The sequence below is a fragment of the Panthera onca genome, chromosome X (genome assembly GCF_046562875.1).
Source record: "Panthera onca isolate mPanOnc1 chromosome X, mPanOnc1 haplotype 2, whole genome shotgun sequence".
NCBI lineage: Eukaryota > Metazoa > Chordata > Mammalia > Carnivora > Felidae > Panthera > Panthera onca.
The window spans coordinates 109468408-109486924 of record NC_138357.1 but is presented as its reverse complement, the minus strand read 5'-3'; the positions used below and the strand labels follow the sequence as shown (position 1 = coordinate 109486924).

General features: G+C 50.2%; 1 long non-coding RNA gene and 1 pseudogene across 1 annotated transcript in view; both read left to right on the top strand.

Annotated features, from left to right (window-relative positions):
* The window catches only part of LOC145713881 (uncharacterized), a 136245-nt gene that overhangs the window by 40980 nt on the left and 76748 nt on the right, over positions 1–18517 (top strand). The gene's annotated exons all lie outside the window — the stretch shown is intronic.
* LOC145713486 (transcription factor SPT20 homolog pseudogene) lies at positions 14920–18220 on the top strand (annotated as a pseudogene).

The window sequence follows — 18517 nt, the reverse complement described above, 5'->3', positions numbered from 1 at the left end:
CAGCTCCCCCCTCCCTCCCGGAGCAGCCGACAACCCGCTCCTGCGCATGCGCGCTCCCTGCAGGCCGCAGGCGTCAGGCTCAGGCGTCAGGCCTCAAGCCTCATCCTATTGTTGCCTGCGCCTCCGGGCCACGAGGCCCCGCAGCCCGCACTTCCGCTGCTGCCGCAGGGCCGGACCTTTCCTTTCCCCGTAACGCGGAAAGCACGCCACCGAAGCAGAAGCAACGGCCCGACAAATAACCTACTTTCTGCCACGGTTCGAGTCCACGCCAATTCGCGCAGGAATGCGGCTGTCGGGGAAGCGGCGCAAGCTGTGCGCTTCTCTTCTTGGCCAGCGCCTCACCCAGAATTGTGCACGGTTTCTGCGTCTCCCGTCGGGAACGGCAGGGCTGCTCCCGGTGCCCGTCGCCGCTGTGGCACACCCCGCCCCCCACCCTCCACCCCCCACCCCCAACCGCGAGTCCGCGTCCGTAGCTCCTGCCTGCCTACGTGGAGGCTCGCCGAATCTAATCTGGTGCAGGCGTCAGATGTCCTCCTTCCTTGAATCTGCCACTGATCTCCTGCCTGACGGTCGTCAGACGTGCACCTGGCATGCCTTCCTGACACTTAAGTCTTTAACTTGTTACTTCCCCGTGTGTCACAGGAAGGGCGTTTTTACACACGATGCGGTAGGCAAGTCGTATTGTCTGTGAATTGCACTTCAGGATTAAACTATTTGTTGGGAAAGGTGCTTTGCATGTGATGGAGCCGGGGACTGTTGTCCCGGCTGATGGCAGCGCACTTCCGCGATCACCCTCCCTGTGAGACCACCGCCAAGGTCCTAAGGATGGCTTTGGGGTGAGGTGTGCGGGTCGTAGATCGCGGATGGGCCCTTGTTTTCCACTAACGTTGTTGCCTTGAGGTGTGCCGGCCTTTTGGGACAGGTTTTGAAAAGAGTCTCTTGACGTTTGTGTGAGACGTGGCGATAATAGGGGTTCATGGAAAAGCCTCACAAAGGAAAAGAAGACAAGACAGATCGGCGAAAGTCCCGAATTTCACACAACTATGAAATCAACGTGGGTTGGGGCGCCTGGGTGGCTCGGTCAGTTAAACGTCCCACTTCAGCTCAGGTCATGATCTCACTGTTCGTGGGTTCGAGCCCCGCGTCAGGCTCTGTGCTGACGGCTCGCAGCCTGGAGCCTGCTTCGGGTTCTGTGTCTCCCTCTCTCTCTGCCCCTCCCTTGCTCGTGCTCTGTCTCTCTCTCTCCCTCAAAAATAAATAAAGATTTTTTAAAAATTAAAAAATAAAATAAAATCAATGTGGATTTTAACCAATGGCAATTATGACAATTACATGAACAGTAGATACATTGTATTGAAAGAGGACTAAAACCTTTTTCACTCAGAGCTCCCGAAAGATGACCCTGGTTCAGGGACAGACAAGAATACTTTTCTACTTGCATATCAACCATCTTTGGGCAAACGGATACTTGGGGAGCGCCTCAAGGGGGCTTGAAATCAAGTTTAGTCTCTTAACTCTTTTACACATCCTCCCCGTGTCTCTTTTTCCCACCCCCCACCTGCCCGAAATTAGGCTAAGTACCAGACTGGACGGCCAAAGCATAGTTTTCTTTTTCTTTCTTTCTTTCTTTCTTTCTTTCTTTCTTTCTTTCTTTCGTCTTCCTTCCTTCCTTCTTTCCTTCCTTCCTTCTTTCCTTCCTTTCTTTCTTTCTTTAAATGTTTATTTATTTATTTTGAGAGAGCGAGACAGAGAGAGAGAGAGACAGAGAGAAAATCCCAAGCAGGCTCTGCTCTGACAGCACAGAGCCCAACGACACGGGACTCGATCTCACAAATTTGTGAAATCATGACCTGAGGCGAAATCAAGACCGAAGCTCAGTGGGAGAAGTTGGCCATCCCTTCTCGGTGCTGCAGAGACGCGTGCTCCGTGGTATATCTGGCTGGACGGACAAGCGAAACGGTCCTCCATCCGAGTGAAGCGGCCAGTTTCGTGTGAGTTGTGTGTGTGCCGCAGCGTACGCGCACACTCGCGTCACCTCTAGAGCCACCACGGCCCAAGACGGAGGTTGTGGCCCGCTCCTTACCCGTCATCACGTGAACCCCGAGGCCTCCTGGCCACAGGTGCACTGCTCGAGGTTCTCAGCCTGGCCGCGCGTGTATCCGAGCGTGCGTCAGTTGGCCTGGCAGCGCTTAGCGCGGTTGTGGTTCAGCCATCCCCTTCACTTGCGCCCCCTAATTGCCTGGTCTTGCCACAAGATGGGGGGTTTAAAAAACAATTGCTCTGAGTGCACACTGTCCTTGGAGCCTTCCAAGCGCGTTAATGAGCACACTGGCTGATTATAAGGACTCCGATGGCTGCCCTCCCCTGCAGCCGCCTGACCTAGATGCACACGCTGAGAAAACTCATGGCCAGCCTAAGATATGCTCGTGGAAGAAGAGAGTTCAGTTAATTGCAAGGTAATTGAGCTAATTTACAACTAGCAAACTGGTGTGTGCCATACCCATCGAGGGCTAGCTCTAGATTTTGCCACCTCTCCCCTGCTGCAGCTAGTTAGAGGCACCGGCCAGAGAACAGGGACCTCAGGGAGCACGTGAAGGTGAGGACACGTTGTTTGTTGGCCTCACCTCTGGTTAACCCTCCATCGCCTGCCCTGAGACTTGATGTGTCTTTCCCGTGATCAGGCCCCGAGTCCCATTACAGCAAATCCCTTGGGGATGCTGTAGCTCTGGGAGATCATGTGACTCAAGGCCCCTCCCACAGCCTGTTACAAAGATGGAAAGGCAGCCCTTATTCAGAAGCATCAGGACAGGTCTAGGCACCCCTGCGATGGGATTTCCCGGGGTGGGGGCGGGGGGAGACAGATGGGGCTCAGCTCCGAATACAGCATGGGCACGTGGGAACTTGTGGCCAAGGAGCAGGGTGCAGGTCAGTGGGTGGAAAAGGACTAAGAGGAAGCATCGCGGGTATGGGGGATGCTGGCTAAACAGACCCAACAGGATTCTGTACCAAAGACAGGCCAGGGTGATCAGGCATCGCCTGGGGGATGGTGGAGGATGAGAAACGTGATCAGGAATGGAGGGTGGGGGGGGGGGGATTCTGGTTAAACGGACTTAGCAGGGTTTTTGCCAACACTGGATTCTACAGGGAAGTGCACAGATGGGCCTGGGAGAAGGTTCAGGGGCCTGACGAAAGTTTGGTCAAGAAAAGAATCTCTGTCACCATCAACTTTTAATTATGGAAAGCTTCCTTATCATAGTAACCAAGTGTTAGATATGCTAGAGGAAGAAGAGAATTGAATTAATTGCAAGACAATTACCATAATTGCAATAGTAAACCAGTTCATTCCATGCTGAGGTCAAGCATGAATGTTTTTTATTAAGTATCATATACAGAGAGTAAAATTTTCCTTTTTCAGTGTACAGTTCTGGGAGTTTTGAAAAATGTTTTCAATTGTGCAACGCCACTGCAATCAAGATATAGAACTTTTCCATCATGCAAAAAAATAAATTACCTCATGCATATTTGGTGTCAATTCCTCCAGGACCCAGAGGCCATACACTCTGTCTTAATTACTGTAGCTTTATAATGAGTTTTGATTCAAGTAGTGAGAAAGCTCCCACTTGGTTCCTTTGCAAAGTAATTTTGGCTACCCTAGTCATTTTGTCTTTCCGTATACATTTTAGAATCCTCTTGTGAATTTCTACAAGTTGGGGGCCTAACCCCCCTAGTTCCCCTAATTATCTGTGCCCTTAAGCAAGTCACTTAACTCTTTTGTGCCCCTATTTTTCATTTATAAGTCAGAATGATGATGATGATGATACTTTGAAGTTTAAGTGGCATAGTCTATGTAAACATTGCCTGGCACATAGTGAGCGCTCAGTAAAGGTTCGTCACTTTTTCCTCACAACCCTCTTATGATTGCCTCAGCACCCTCCTTTTATTCCTTGGGGACAGTGGGGAACTAATGAACAGTTTGAAGAGAAATAGTAACTATTTAGCCTGTTAACTGGAGCTGTGGTGAAGGCAATGGCTAGAACGGGGTGAGATTGGTGACAGAAACAGGTGAGGAAGCGACTGCAATACCATAGTGGCAGCTGATGGTTGGTGTTAGTGAAGATGTCAAAGAAATGCTTGAGTTGAAAAAGACTTGATAAATAATTGTTCATAGGAGTTGAGAATAAGAGTTGAATTTGGCTTGGATTGCAAACTTTAAGAGATTGAGTGGCTTCTGGTGACTTGTATGGTATCATATATAATTCACAATCGTTGTATTTTTGCCAGAATTGTAGGAAGTTGGGGAATGGTGACATTCTTTAAACTTTAAACTGCCATAAGAGCAGGGACTGCTATTTTTGCTCACTACAGCTTACCCAGGGCATAGCACAATGCCTTGTGTATAACTAGGTAGTTGTAGTGGTCAGAGTAATGGTCCCCAAAGACGTCCACATGCTAATCTTTGGAACCAATAAATGTGTTACCTTCCAGGGCGAGGGGGACTTTGCAGGTATGATTAAGCTATGGAGCTTGAGATGGGGAGATTACCCTTGTTCTTCTGGGGGGGGGGGTCCGATATAATCATAAGGGTCCTCATAAGGGAAGGAGGGAATCAAGAGAGTAAGAGAGCGAGGGAGGCACCAGAAGATGCCTTGCTGCTGGCCTTGAAGATATTCAAATTATTCAAATTATTCAAATACCGAGGAAAGGGCCACGACCCAAGGAACACAGGTGACCTCTAGAAGCTGGAAAAAGCAAGGAAATGGATTCACCCTAAAGTCTCCAAAAAGTAATGCAGCCTTGGGGTGGCTCAGTTGGTTAGGCATCCGACTTCAGCTCAGTCACGATCTTGCGGTTGGTCTGTGAGTTCAAGCCCCGTGTCAGGCTCTGTACTGACAGCTCAGAGCCTGGAGCCTGCTAGGGATTCTGTGTCTCCCTTTCTCTCGGCCCCTTCCCCACTCATGCTCTGTCTCTCAAAAATGAATAAATGTTACAAATTTTTTAAAAATAGAAATTAAAAATAAAAAAAGCAACGCAGCCTTGGCCACACCTGAATTTTTGCATAGTGAGTTCAGTTTCTGACTGCTGACTTCCAGAATTCTAAGATTATAAATTTGTGTTGTTTTAAGCCAGTATGTTTGTGGTAATATGTGCTAGTAGTGCTAGAAAATGAATATCTGCTGTATGTGATGGATGGTGCTGAGAATTAGTGAAGACCTGTATTGCACTGCCCCAGCTCATGGAATCTAAGTTTGCAGAACTCCGTACCTCTCTAACAAAATCTGCTTGTCTGGTATCTGAAATTGTGAGGAAAAAAAGATGCACACAAAAGGTGTGTGCAGCCTTTCCCAGAACATCTAATGGCATCCTTCTTTAATTCCATAAAACGTTTTGTTTCCGAAATCTCAGATCTCAGAAACAAATAAGTAAGAGGTTTAGGGTCTCCGGGAATGCAAAACAAACCTAACAAAACAATATGGTGGTAAGAACTCAGGCTCTGAAACCAGACGGGCCTGTTCCATTTTCCTGGGTTTGCTCCAGTTATGTGAGCTTTGATGAGTTTTAAACCCTTTCTGAGTCTCTATTTCTTCAACTATAAAATAGACTTTGAGAGATTAAGGCATGCAAACACTCTTTATACAGTGAGTGCTCAATAAATGTTAGCCATTTTCATTCTCTGAGGTTAACTGGAACTGAGGAGCTGGTAATGTCAGTTTTCGTTAAAAATTTAATTGGCACAAACTCTGTTTACCATCGTGGGATTATCCGTGTCTCTGGTTACACCCAGGGCGGGGAGATGGAGTTGTTCAGGGTCAGCTGTGGATTGAGGGCAGAGAGGAATTGGCAGTGTATGTGCTGGGAAAGTGACCAGGCCAAATGGCCTACGGAAATGGAATATTCCCCCACAGACCGTAAGGGAAAATGGGAAGCTAGTGGCCTCCACTTCCTCCATCCGATCATCAGTGGCCTGGAAGAAGCACACTCTGAAAATATCATGAGCAAAACTGGTTGCGTTTGGTTTTAAAAGACAAGCCTTATCTTTCCTCTGAAATGAAAATGTGCTGCTAGAAGCCTTTGGGCTTCCTAACATTTGTATGAAAAATGGCAGATATTGAAGCAAGGACTTTGGGAATGACAGCTTCTGCTTTTTTCCCTATCTCTTATTCTTCCCAAGGTGAAGCACTTATTCAGGTGAGGCTTACAGTTCATTAGAACCTCAAATAGCAGACCCTCAAAACACTAGAAAGAGGAAAATTACAAGAAAATGAACAGGTCCAAAATGTATTCATATCCAGGAGACTTATAATGAAAACAGCATTTAGGATCAAGATCCAGAAGCAAAGCAAGATCAGTGTCATCATTCAAAGACTTAGTTATATCTACTGTACCATAACTGCTGAGGTCAAAAAGCACACTCATGCTACTCCTTAGAAAGATTTGTAAGGACAAGGGCTAAAACCAAAATCTTTTTCATTATCCACAACACTCTAATACCTACACCAGACCATAGATTGCATGGTTTTACAAGAATTACCAAATGTGGCTCAGAAAATAAGAAGTATACTTTGTGCTCAGAAAAGTAGAATTATATTTATATATATGTACGTATATAATTTTATAGCTCAAATTCTAAATTTTTATATGTAAATGTCATTTACTATGTATAAGATATATAAATATGTATGATAAATATAAAGATATAAAGGAAAATGGTAGGCCTCAGTATACATATAATTTTAGTGTTTATATAATATATTCCTTTATTAAAATTACATGTATTTTCAAACTCACTATCTTACCTTACCTAAAGAAGTTCTTCTAGATTAAGTACCTCTTATTTAGTCATCCTACATTTTGAAAGAGTAAAACACTTAAAAGATTTTTGAAAGAAAAAAATTGTGTCATCAGATCCATTTTAATAAGGCTGACTAATGTTACTAAGTATATAGCACTGTCTAATACCAAATTACAGTCAAAATGCATTACTAAGAAAAGATGATAACCCCGACTATAATTTTAGTTTTGTCAGCTATAAAAGCTAGATATGATTCCTGGCCTACATTTTTCTGGAAATATCGTTCATTATCTGTTCATCTGTCTCAGAGAGTCAATGCCTTGTGCCACCACCATTTTGATACCAATCTGGTCCTAGCAAGGCTGAGGTATAAAGGTGGCATCTCTTAGAAAAACTTCTCACATCCGGTGTGATACTTAAACTCTATGTGTAATCCAAACACTAGCTTCTCCCTGCTCTCCTTAAAAGGGCCTTTTTTCTTTTATTTTTAAAGAAAAGGGGAGTTGTCATCCGTCTACTCCAGAGTCATCCACTTGGCACCTCCTTTTCTGCTTTGTGAGTTCCTGCTCTAGGCCACCCCCTGCGGCCATGTCTTCCTCCCTGTGACAATGCTGTCATGGAGCAGGGAAAGGTGATACAGGGTGGGCCACACTCCCTGTAGAGACCTGCCCTCGATTCACCCACAACGGCAGGTGAGAATGTGTTTTAAGACTTTACTGACCAGCTGGGGCTAACCTAATGGCATTATGAGGTAGAAAATACTTTTTAACTAGATGCTAAATATGACTCCTCTCCTAGTCCAAAGGGCATTAAACACTTCATGGAGGAGGGTGGGGTCCTTTTGAGGGCACATCCCAGTTCTCAGCCCTACTCCCGGGCCCACTCTCTTCTGTCCCTTCCAGAGAGAATGTGAGACCCGCTTCTTCAAATATGGTCAGTATACAGCTTTCCTTCCACAGTGGGAGAACTCTACCGCCTGCTCTCAGGGTTGGTGCTATGCTAGGGCAAATCACCTTCTGAGGTGGGTGCTCTTTGACCCCTGCCCAAGTCCCCTGGGATCCTGTCTACAGTTTCTCCACCCTCTTCCCTTGGCTTCTGTGTGCTTTTGCTTCTAATGGTCTGTACCGGAGACTCTTTTCGGAAGACAACTCTCAGGTTGTTGGAACAGCTTTGAAGAGCTAGAAAGAACCAGGGATAGACAAGGACAGGAGTGTGAAAACCTAGCTCTCTGGCCTTAAATTGGGACAAACTCTGAGGCATAACTCACACTTCAGAGTTCCCCCTCAGGGCTAGGCAGAGGCTGGGTCTGGCTGAGGTCACATCTTCGGCTTCCTCCTCTTCCCTGTCCTGCATCTGTAACCCCTTTACGGTATCACTGGAAGCGCTTAGTTCAAAAAACCACTTGCAGATGAATCCTCATTTCAGGGCCTTCTACCAGGGAACAGACCTAACGTACCTCTCCACCCATTTTCAGGTATAGTCAAAGGCTCTATAATTCTCTAGCAGTACATTCCCAAAGCCCAGCAGACCAGCCCAGGGGCCCTGGTGTGATATGTCAAATCCTTTTGAGTTCTCTTTCCATCAGAGTGAGGTGAAACTGTGCCCCTTTACGACTCCAGTCCCCAGTGGGTAAATTCTGGGTAAACATTTGTCCCTAGGACAAAAGACACTTCTTAGCAATAGTAGATTTAAATTGTATTATAGAGGACAAACTTTCCCAAAGCCAATGCAACTTGCAAAGAGGTGCTCTACTCAAAATTACATTATTTAATTAGGCAGAGCTGGTTCGACTTCCCTCCTCTCCCTCCTGCCCAGATACTGGTGGTACATAGGAAATATACAGAGAAAATAAGCCCATTGCATGCCCTACCGGAACAAGCCATCCACCCTGAGGGCCATTTTTATTTTTTATTTTTTTAACTTAAAAAAATTCTTTTAATGTTTATTTATTTTTGAGAGAGAGAGACGGTACGAGCAGGAGGGGAGCGGAGAGAGGGGGAGACACAGAATCCGAAGCAGGCTCCAGGCTCTGAGCTGTCAACACTGAGCCCAACGCAGGCTCGAACTCCCAAACCGTGAGATCATGAACTGAGGCGAAGTCAGATGCTTCACCGACTAAGCCACCCAGGGGCCCTTGAGGGCCATTTTTAGTAGTGCAGAGACTCAGTAGGGGCTCTGAGCTGAATAATTCTCTTTTGTCTGGTCCAGTGGTTCTCAAAATGTGGTGCCAGGACCAGCGGCATCTGGGAACTGGTTAGAAACGCAAATGCTCTGGACCCTACCCCGGACCTATTGAATCGGAAGCTCTGGGGATGGAGATGGGCCCAGTGATTTGTGTTTTAACAGGCTCTCCAGGGATTCTGATGCACGCTTTAAGTTGAGAACCACTGCTTTGGTCAAATCAGGCATCTTCTCTCTTTAATCTCTGTAAATATTTTTTCAAATTCTCAGGAGAGATAGTGTGACTGTTACCAAGAGGTTTCAATCCTTGACATAACCATCCCTGTCAAAGAGACAGGGGGAGTAAATCCAGGGGAACTCTGTGAATTAGGAAGCTGCCACGGCATGCGACTGTTGCGTCCACCATTATTCACTGGTCTGGGAGTCACGGACACAGTCATCTGTGAGACACTGGAATACGATCAATGAGGTCTCCATGACAGTGATTTCAAAAAATAGAAATGCAGCAAGTTTCTCTGCTTTAGATTGTTTGGTAGAGCCTAATATTGAGATGAGTACTCCTCTAGTGTGTGTGTGTGTTTTTAACTTTATAAATGTTCATTTATTTTCAAGAGAGAGAGACAGAGACAGAGAGAGAGACAGAGTGCAAGCGGGGGACAAACAGAGAGGGAGACACAGTATCTGAAGCAGGCTCCAGGCTCTGAGCTGTCAGCACAGGGCTCGATGCTGGGCTCGAGCTCCTGGACCGTGAGATCATGACCTGAGCCAAAGTCGGATGCTTAACTGACTGAACCACCCAGGTGCCCCATAACTGGAAGTTTGGCCATCTTCCTCCAGTTCCCCATACAATACAATACGATATTCCATTGTATGTATATACACAGCTTCTTTATCCATTCATTCATTGATGGACAAGAAAGGTTTTTCACTGAAATCTTAAATTGATTCTCCCTCACAAAGGAGACGTGTGTGGTAGCTTTTTCTGATCTCAGAAAAAAAATTTTAATCATTAAAATCTCTTGTTTTACTGAAAGGAATTTATACTATTTCCTGGGCTCTCTAACCCTTTGTGAAGCTCCAGCTGATGGGAGGACAGGGCATGTTGTGAGGGGAGGTATGTGAAGACTGAAAAGTGAGAGTGTAGAGGGGCCGGGGGAGCAGAAGAAACATGAAGAAAAGGGGAGCTTGTGCTGGGGGCAGGGCATTCTGTACCTTTGCCAAGCAAATACACTGGGGATGGGAACACAGAGAATGCTATATGCCTGCTTAGAAGGGGTGTTTTAAGTTATGAACCATTTATTTTAAGAGGCAGAAATGTAAAACTATCATTTCAATCACCTCCTAGGAGTGGAAGCATACAGCTAATTTATAAGTAGAAAAAGTAAGACACATCGAAGGAAACCATAACGTACCACGCCAAAATATGCCACCTTGACGTAAGAATTGTTCTGAGCTGAAAGCAGGTAAGAAACTACAAAAGAAGAAATAGTTGTCTGTCCTCCCCACATCCACCTCAAATTAGGGCATAAGTTTCCCTTTGTGGGGGTGTTTCCCCTCCCTCTCCCATTCTAGAGGAGAACAGCCATTACCACTGGAGACAGAAAGTCAGCCCTGAGGTGTACCAGCGGAACAGCCCTTACTAACTAACCCCTATCTTTCACTTGTTGCCCCTATATAGTTACCATCCCACAACTTACTGCTCCCAGAAGCCCAAACTTCTTTTCTTTTGTCTCGTCCCTTTTCCACAAACTCATTTTGTTTTTGTTAAAATGGTATATAAGTTCCTGGGTCTAACTGCCTCCTTGGGATCTTCATTTCTTTTTCGGTGAGGCACCCATATCACATAGGTAATAAACCTTTCCTCCCGTTAATCTGCCTTTTGCCAGTGTAATTAGCAGGCCACAGACAGAGGGTCTGAGAGAGTAGAGGAAAGGTGTCTCCTTCCCTCCAATATTGTTTTGGGTACTAGAGAAGTGGTTTTTCTTCAGGTGTGGGAAAAAACACACTCAAGTTGTTGTTTTAATAAGTTTTGGAGTTTATCTTCCTTTTCTATTTTGTGTGGGTTCATTCTGGGGGGTTTCCTTGATTTTTCCAGTTATTGACGCCTACATGATTCAGACCATCCCAGGCTTCCCTGCATACAGCCTTTGGGGGGAACAACGATAAAGGAAATATGAAGACTTTGAGACACAGCTCTAGGTTGAGTTCACTGTTGGACAAGATAGGAAGAACCTGACTGACTCCAGCAGGCTTATGTCCTATGTGACAGAGTCCCCAAACTGTGAAGGAATACTTCAAAGACAACTGAAGCCATGAGGATTTACTCAAATTAGAAAACACACAAGGAAGAACAGCTCACATGGTGACCCTCTTGGACAAAAAGCACGGGTGGTACTTATGGAAGCAAAGCCGGCAAGTTTCCTGAGGGTGGACTGGTTGACTAATACCTAGCTTGTCAGTTCAAGATTGCTTCATTGGAATGAAGCTGCTCAAGGGCCCTTTACTGAATCCCAAGTCTGGTTGTAGTTCTTAGGAACTGTGCTTGCCCTAAGATCTTTTACATACAAATAAGCTCTACGCCCAATGTGGGGCTTGAACTCAAGACATCTAGATCTAGAGACTTATGTTCTACTGACTCAGCCAGACAGGCAGCCAGGATGGCAGAGATTCTTTTCTTGACCAAACTTTCGTCAGGCCCCTGAACCTTCTCCCAGGCCCATCTGTGCACTTCCCTGTAGAATCCAGTGTTGGCAAAAACCCTGCTAAGTCCGTTTAACCAGAATCCCCCCCCCCCCACCCTCCATTCCTGATCACGTTTCTCATCCTCCACCATCCCCCAGGCGATGCCTGATCACCCTGGCCTGTCTTTGGTACAGAATCCTGTTGGGTCTGTTTAGCCAGCATCCCCCATACCCGCGATGCTTCCTCTTAGTCCTTTTCCACCCACTGACCTGCACCCTGCTCCTTGGCCACAAGTTCCCACGTGCCCATGCTGTATTCGGAGCTGAGCCCCATCTGTCTCCCCCCGCCCCCACCCCGGGAAATCCCATCGCAGGGGTGCCTAGACCTGTCCTGATGCTTCTGAATAAGGGCTGCCTTTCCATCTTTGTAACAGGCTGTGGGAGGGGCCTTGAGTCACATGATCTCCCAGAGCTACAGCATCCCCAAGGGATTTGCTGTAATGGGACTCGGGGCCTGATCACGGGAAAGACACATCAAGTCTCAGGGCAGGCGATGGAGGGTTAACCAGAGGTGAGGCCAACAAACAACGTGTCCTCACCTTCACGTGCTCCCTGAGGTCCCTGTTCTCTGGCCGGTGCCTCTAACTAGCTGCAGCAGGGGAGAGGTGGCAAAATCTAGAGCTAGCCCTCGATGGGTATGGCACACACCAGTTTGCTAGTTGTAAATTAGCTCAATTACCTTGCAATTAACTGAACTCTCTTCTTCCACGAGCATATCTTAGGCTGGCCATGAGTTTTCTCAGCGTGTGCATCTAGGTCAGGCGGCTGCAGGGGAGGGCAGCCATCGGAGTCCTTATAATCAGCCAGTGTGCTCATTAACGCGCTTGGAAGGCTCCAAGGACAGTGTGCACTCAGAGCAATTGTTTTTTAAACCCCCCATCTTGTGGCAAGACCAGGCAATTAGGGGGCGCAAGTGAAGGGGATGGCTGAACCACAACCGCGCTAAGCGCTGCCAGGCCAACTGACGCACGCTCGGATACACGCGCGGCCAGGCTGAGAACCTCGAGCAGTGCACCTGTGGCCAGGAGGCCTCGGGGTTCACGTGATGACGGGTAAGGAGCGGGCCACAACCTCCGTCTTGGGCCGTGGTGGCTCTAGAGGTGACGCGAGTGTGCGCGTACGCTGCGGCACACACACAACTCACACGAAACTGGCCGCTTCACTCGGATGGAGGACCGTTTCGCTTGTCCGTCCAGCCAGATATACCACGGAGCACGCGTCTCTGCAGCACCGAGAAGGGATGGCCAACTTCTCCCACTGAGCTTCGGTCTTGATTTCGCCTCAGGTCATGATTTCACAAATTTGTGAGATCGAGTCCCGTGTCGTTGGGCTCTGTGCTGTCAGAGCAGAGCCTGCTTGGGATTTTCTCTCTGTCTCTCTCTCTCTCTGTCTCGCTCTCTCAAAATAAATAAATAAACATTTAAAGAAAGAAAGAAAGGAAGGAAAGAAGGAAGGAAGGAAAGAAGGAAGGAAGGAAGGAAGACGAAAGAAAGAAAGAAAGAAAGAAAGAAAGAAAGAAAGAAAAAGAAAACTATGCTTTGGCCGTCCAGTCTGGTACTTAGCCTAATTTCGGGCAGGTGGGGGGTGGGAAAAAGAGACACGGGGAGGATGTGTAAAAGAGTTAAGAGACTAAACTTGATTTCAAGCCCCCTTGAGGCGCTCCCCAAGTATCCGTTTGCCCAAAGATGGTTGATATGCAAGTAGAAAAGTATTCTTGTCTGTCCCTGAACCAGGGTCATCTTTCGGGAGCTCTGAGTGAAAAAGGTTTTAGTCCTCTTTCAATACAATGTATCTACTGTTCATGTAATTGTCATAATTGCCATTGGTTAAAATCCACATTGATTTTATTTTATTTTTTAATTTTTAAAAAATCTTTATTTATTTTTGAGGGAGAGAGAGAGACAGAGCACGAGCAAGGGAGGGGCAGAGAGAGAGGGAGACACAGAACCCGAAGCAGGCTCCAGGCTGCGAGCCGTCAGCACAGAGCCCGACGCGGGGCTCGAACCCACGAACAGTGAGATCATGACCTGAGCTGAAGTGGGACGTTTAACTGACCGAGCCACCCAGGCGCCCCAACCCACGTTGATTTCATAGTTGTGTGAAATTCGGGACTTTCGCCGATCTGTCTTGTCTTCTTTTCCTTTGTGAGGCTTTTCCATGAACCCCTATTATCGCCACGTCTCACACAAACGTCAAGAGACTCTTTTCAAAACCTGTCCCAAAAGGCCGGCACACCTCAAGGCAACAACGTTAGTGGAAAACAAGGGCCCATCCGCGATCTACGACCCGCACACCTCACCCCAAAGCCATCCTTAGGACCTTGGCGGTGGTCTCACAGGGAGGGTGATCGCGGAAGTGCGCTGCCATCAGCCGGGACAACAGTCCCCGGCTCCATCACATGCAAAGCACCTTTCCCAACAAATAGTTTAATCCTGAAGTGCAATTCACAGACAATACGACTTGCCTACCGCATCGTGTGTAAAAACGCCCTTCCTGTGACACACGGGGAAGTAACAAGTTAAAGACTTAAGTGTCAGGAAGGCATGCCAGGTGCACGTCTGACGACCGTCAGGCAGGAGATCAGTGGCAGATTCAAGGAAGGAGGACATCTGACGCCTGCACCAGATTAGATTCGGCGAGCCTCCACGTAGGCAGGCAGGAGCTACGGACGCGGACTCGCGGTTGGGGGTGGGGGGTGGAGGGTGGGGGGCGGGGTGTGCCACAGCGGCGACGGGCACCGGGAGCAGCCCTGCCGTTCCCGACGGGAGACGCAGAAACCGTGCACAATTCTGGGTGAGGCGCTGGCCAAGAAGAGAAGCGCACAGCTTGCGCCGCTTCCCCGACAGCCGCATTCCTGCGCGAATTGGCGTGGACTCGAACCGTGGCAGAAAGTAGGTTATTTGTCGGGCCGTTGCTTCTGCTTCGGTGGCGTGCTTTCCGCGTTACGGGGAAAGGAAAGGTCCGGCCCTGCGGCAGCAGCGGAAGTGCGGGCTGCGGGGCCTCGTGGCCCGGAGGCGCAGGCAACAATAGGATGAGGCTTGAGGCCTGACGCCTGAGCCTGACGCCTGCGGCCTGCAGGGAGCGCGCATGCGCAGGAGCGGGTTGTCGGCTGCTCCGGGAGGGAGGGGGGAGCTGGGGGGGGGGCTCACCTCCACTTCCGGCCCAGCCCGCGGCCGCTCCAGAGCCGCGCGGTGGCGGCTCCGACACGTGTTGTTGGCTTTGGATACCCAGATCGCAGGTATGTCGTGCGGTGCTTTCCCGGCGCGCGTTTCTTGCCGTCCATTTGGAAGTTAGGCTGGTGGCTGCACTGTGGAGTGGCGGCGTCTGCAAGACTCTACCTCTAGCTCGACGTGAAAGACGGGACCTTCACCCGGCTCTTCAAGGCGCTTGCACTTGCGCTTGCCCTTCTCTTTAGGGCCCCTGTTGTGCCACGATGCAGCAGGCTTTAGAACGAGCTCTGGACCGTGCGGAGTATGTCATTGCCAGTGCCCAGCAGAGGCCTCCTAAAAGGAAAGGCTCAGCGAGTGGGGGAGCATCTCTGGATGAAAAACTTTATGACCTATATGTGGAAGAATGCGGGAAAGAGCCTGAGGCTACGGAGGAATTAAGAAGCAACGTGAACTTGTTGGAGAAGCTCCTGAGGAGAGAGTCGTTGCCGTGCTTAGTGGTCAACCTATACCCAGGAAAGGAGGGATATTCGCTGATGCTCGAGGGCGAAAATGGATCCTATTCGGAGACCATTCGACTGCCTTATGAAGAAGGGGAGTTGCTCGAATACTTGGATGCTGAACAATTACCTCCTGCTCTGGTGGATCTCCTGGAAAAATCTCAGGTTAACTTTTTTCACTCTGGGTGTGTCATAGCCCAGGTACGGGACTACAGGCAGTGCAGTCGGGAACCTCCCGGCTACGCGAGCAGGCATGTTCTCCTGCGGCCAACGATGCAGACGTTAGCCTGCGACGTGCAGTCCATGAGCAGCGATGACCAGACCTGGACCCAGGAAGACAGGCTTTTGCTGGAGAGCCAGCTGATCTTAGCTACGGCCGAACCGCTGTGTCTTGATCCTTCTGTATCAGTAGCCTGCACTGCAAACAGGCTGCTCTATAACAAGCAAAAGATGAACACTGGCCCCATGAAAAGGAGCTTCAAGAGGTATTCTGCACCCTCCCTGAACCGGCAGCAGGAGCTGTCTCATCGTCCACCTCCTCCTGAACTGAGAGTATGGGCCTCTTGCAAGAAAAGCAGAGAAAGGCAAGCAGGTCCGCAGCACGACCTCAAAATTTCTAAAGCGGGGAACTGCGTCGATATGTGGAAACAGAGACCCTGTGACTTGGCCGTACCTTCTGGAGTGGACGTGCAGAAATACGCCAGAGGGAAGAAGTCCGCCAGATACGATGGCTCGCCACCGACGGCCTGGCCAGCCCACAAGGTAGAAGGTGATTCCGTATTGGGCTATGAAGCTGGCGGCGAGTCTCAGACAGCGCAGCTGACTTCCATGCAGCCGCCGGATGACCCACCTTTGTCTGGAAGAAGAAGGCCCTGCAAAGAAGCCAGACGTGAGGGACAGGGGTCTCCTCCGCACTCCTCCACAGACGACCATCCAGACAGTGTCCGGCCTGGCTCAAAGACGGATGCTGGGACGGAAGCCATTCGGTCAGCTGTCTTGGTCCAGCGCAAGGCCAAGTGTCCCGCCGCCGCGTCACACGGCTCCAGTGGCTCAGCCAGCCTCAGCCAGCCGCCTCCCGGGAAAGAAACAGCACAGCCTGAGACGGTGTCGGTTTGGTCTTCAGTCCTGGGGAAGGGAGTCAGCCATCCACCTCTACGCTTCAGACTTTCCTGGAGCTCAGGAGGGACTCGGTCAGGCAACAGTTTCACCCCAGTGGAGGCAAGCGGCTTCTTTAAATCTCCAGCTCCTGCTCCTGCTCCTGCTCCTGCTCCTGCTCCTCAGCCCCCGAGTCTTTCCCAGAATTCGTCTGTGGACGTGAATCGAGTGAGCATGTTTCCCGCAGCCGCCCTGTCCAGCAGCAGCTCGCCACAAGGAACCCTGGCCCCCCCGGTCACGGCCAACTCCCAGCAGTCCTCTGCGGGAGCGACTCGAGGTAGCCCGCTTCCTGCGGCCACACCGTCCACCGCCGGCTCATCACAGACAACCCTGGCCCCCCCGGTCACAGCCAACTCCCAGCAATCCCCTGTGAGAGTGATTCGAGTTAGCCCGCTTCCTGCAGCCACACCGTCCACCGCCGGCTCATCACAGACAACCCTGGCCCCCCCGGTCACGGCCAGCTCCCAGAAGCCCTCTGCGAAACAGGTGACTCAAGTTAGCATGCTTCCCGCGGCCACCCTACCCACTACCGGCTCATCACAGACAACCCTGGCCCCCCCGGTCACGGCCAGCTCCCAGAAACCCTCTGCGAAACAGGTGACTCAAGTTAGCATACTTCCTGCGGCCACCCTCTCCACTACCGGCTCATCACTGACAACCCTGGCCCCCCTGGTCATGGCCAACTCCCAGCAATCCCCTGTCAGAGTGATTCGAGTTAGCATGCTTCCTGCAGCCACACTGTCCACCGCCGGCTCATCACAGACAGCCCTGGCCCCCCTGGTCACGGCCAGCTCCCAGAAGCCCTCTGCGAAACAGGTGACTCAAGTTAGCATGCTTCCCGCGGCCACCCTACCCACTACCGGCTCATCACAAAGAAGCCTGGCCACCCAGGTCACGGCCTGCTCCCCTGGCCCCAACATCATCCAGCTGGCGGGCCCGGTCTGTGGAGCCCAGGCTTTGGCGAGGGGTTCCAGCCCCGGGCAGGGCTCTACCGCTGGGGCCACAGATCCTGCGGGAATCCAGCCCGGCAGCCTGCCCTCGGGAGCTCGGCCACCAAATGCAGTGCGCACTGCAGCACAGGCTGCGTCTCCAGTCCGCGTTCAGTTTTTTTTAAAAAATGCTTCAGGCCTCAAGCCGGTGACTCTGCTGGAGCTTCCGCAAGGTTCGCCCCCTTTGAACGCCCAGCAGCAGCCAGAGCAGCGGCTCTATCAGTTGATTCCACAGGAACAACTTCAGCAAGTCTCCGCTTCTGGTCCTTGGCAGCCAGTGCCACGGGGTCCCGGTGCCCGAGGCCCAGCCCCCCCAGACACGGCCTCACCTGCTCAGCAAGCCGTTGTCCTGAACCGCCTGGGACGGGGACGGGGACGGGGACAGGGACAGGGACAGGGGAGTTTGCTGCAGCCCCAGGCAGCTGTGTTGTCTCTGCTTGGCTGTGCTGCAGAGAACCAGGGAAGAGCCGGGCCGAGCGGCCCTCGGCACACGCTGCAGCTGTCCCCTGCCTCGCAGCCGTGGCCACAGCAGCAGGCGCAACAGCATAGAATCTTGCAGCACCCGGTGGCCGTGACAACAGTAGCCACCCAGACGGCTCAGCCTTCTTGGGACCAGCGGGCCGCAAGCCAGTCCGAAGGTAAAAGGAACAGAGGCCCGCCTTCCCCTCCCAGATCCTGAGTCTCGCTTATTTCCTCTCTTTTTTTTTTTTTTTTTTTTTTTTTTATTTTATTTTTGGGACAGAGAGAGACAGAGCATGAACGGGGGAGGGGCAGAGAGAGAGGGAGACACAGAATCGGAAACAGGCTCCAGGCTCCGAGCCATCAGCCCAGAGCCTGACGCGGGGCTCGAACTCACGGACCGCGAGATCGTGACCTGGCTGAAGTCGGACGCTTAACCGACTGCGCCACCCAGGCGCCCCATTTCCTCTCTTTTTAAAAACACCAGAGCGTCGGCCCAGGTGAACTCCGAGGTTTTCCTTCGTTTGGGGTTTTT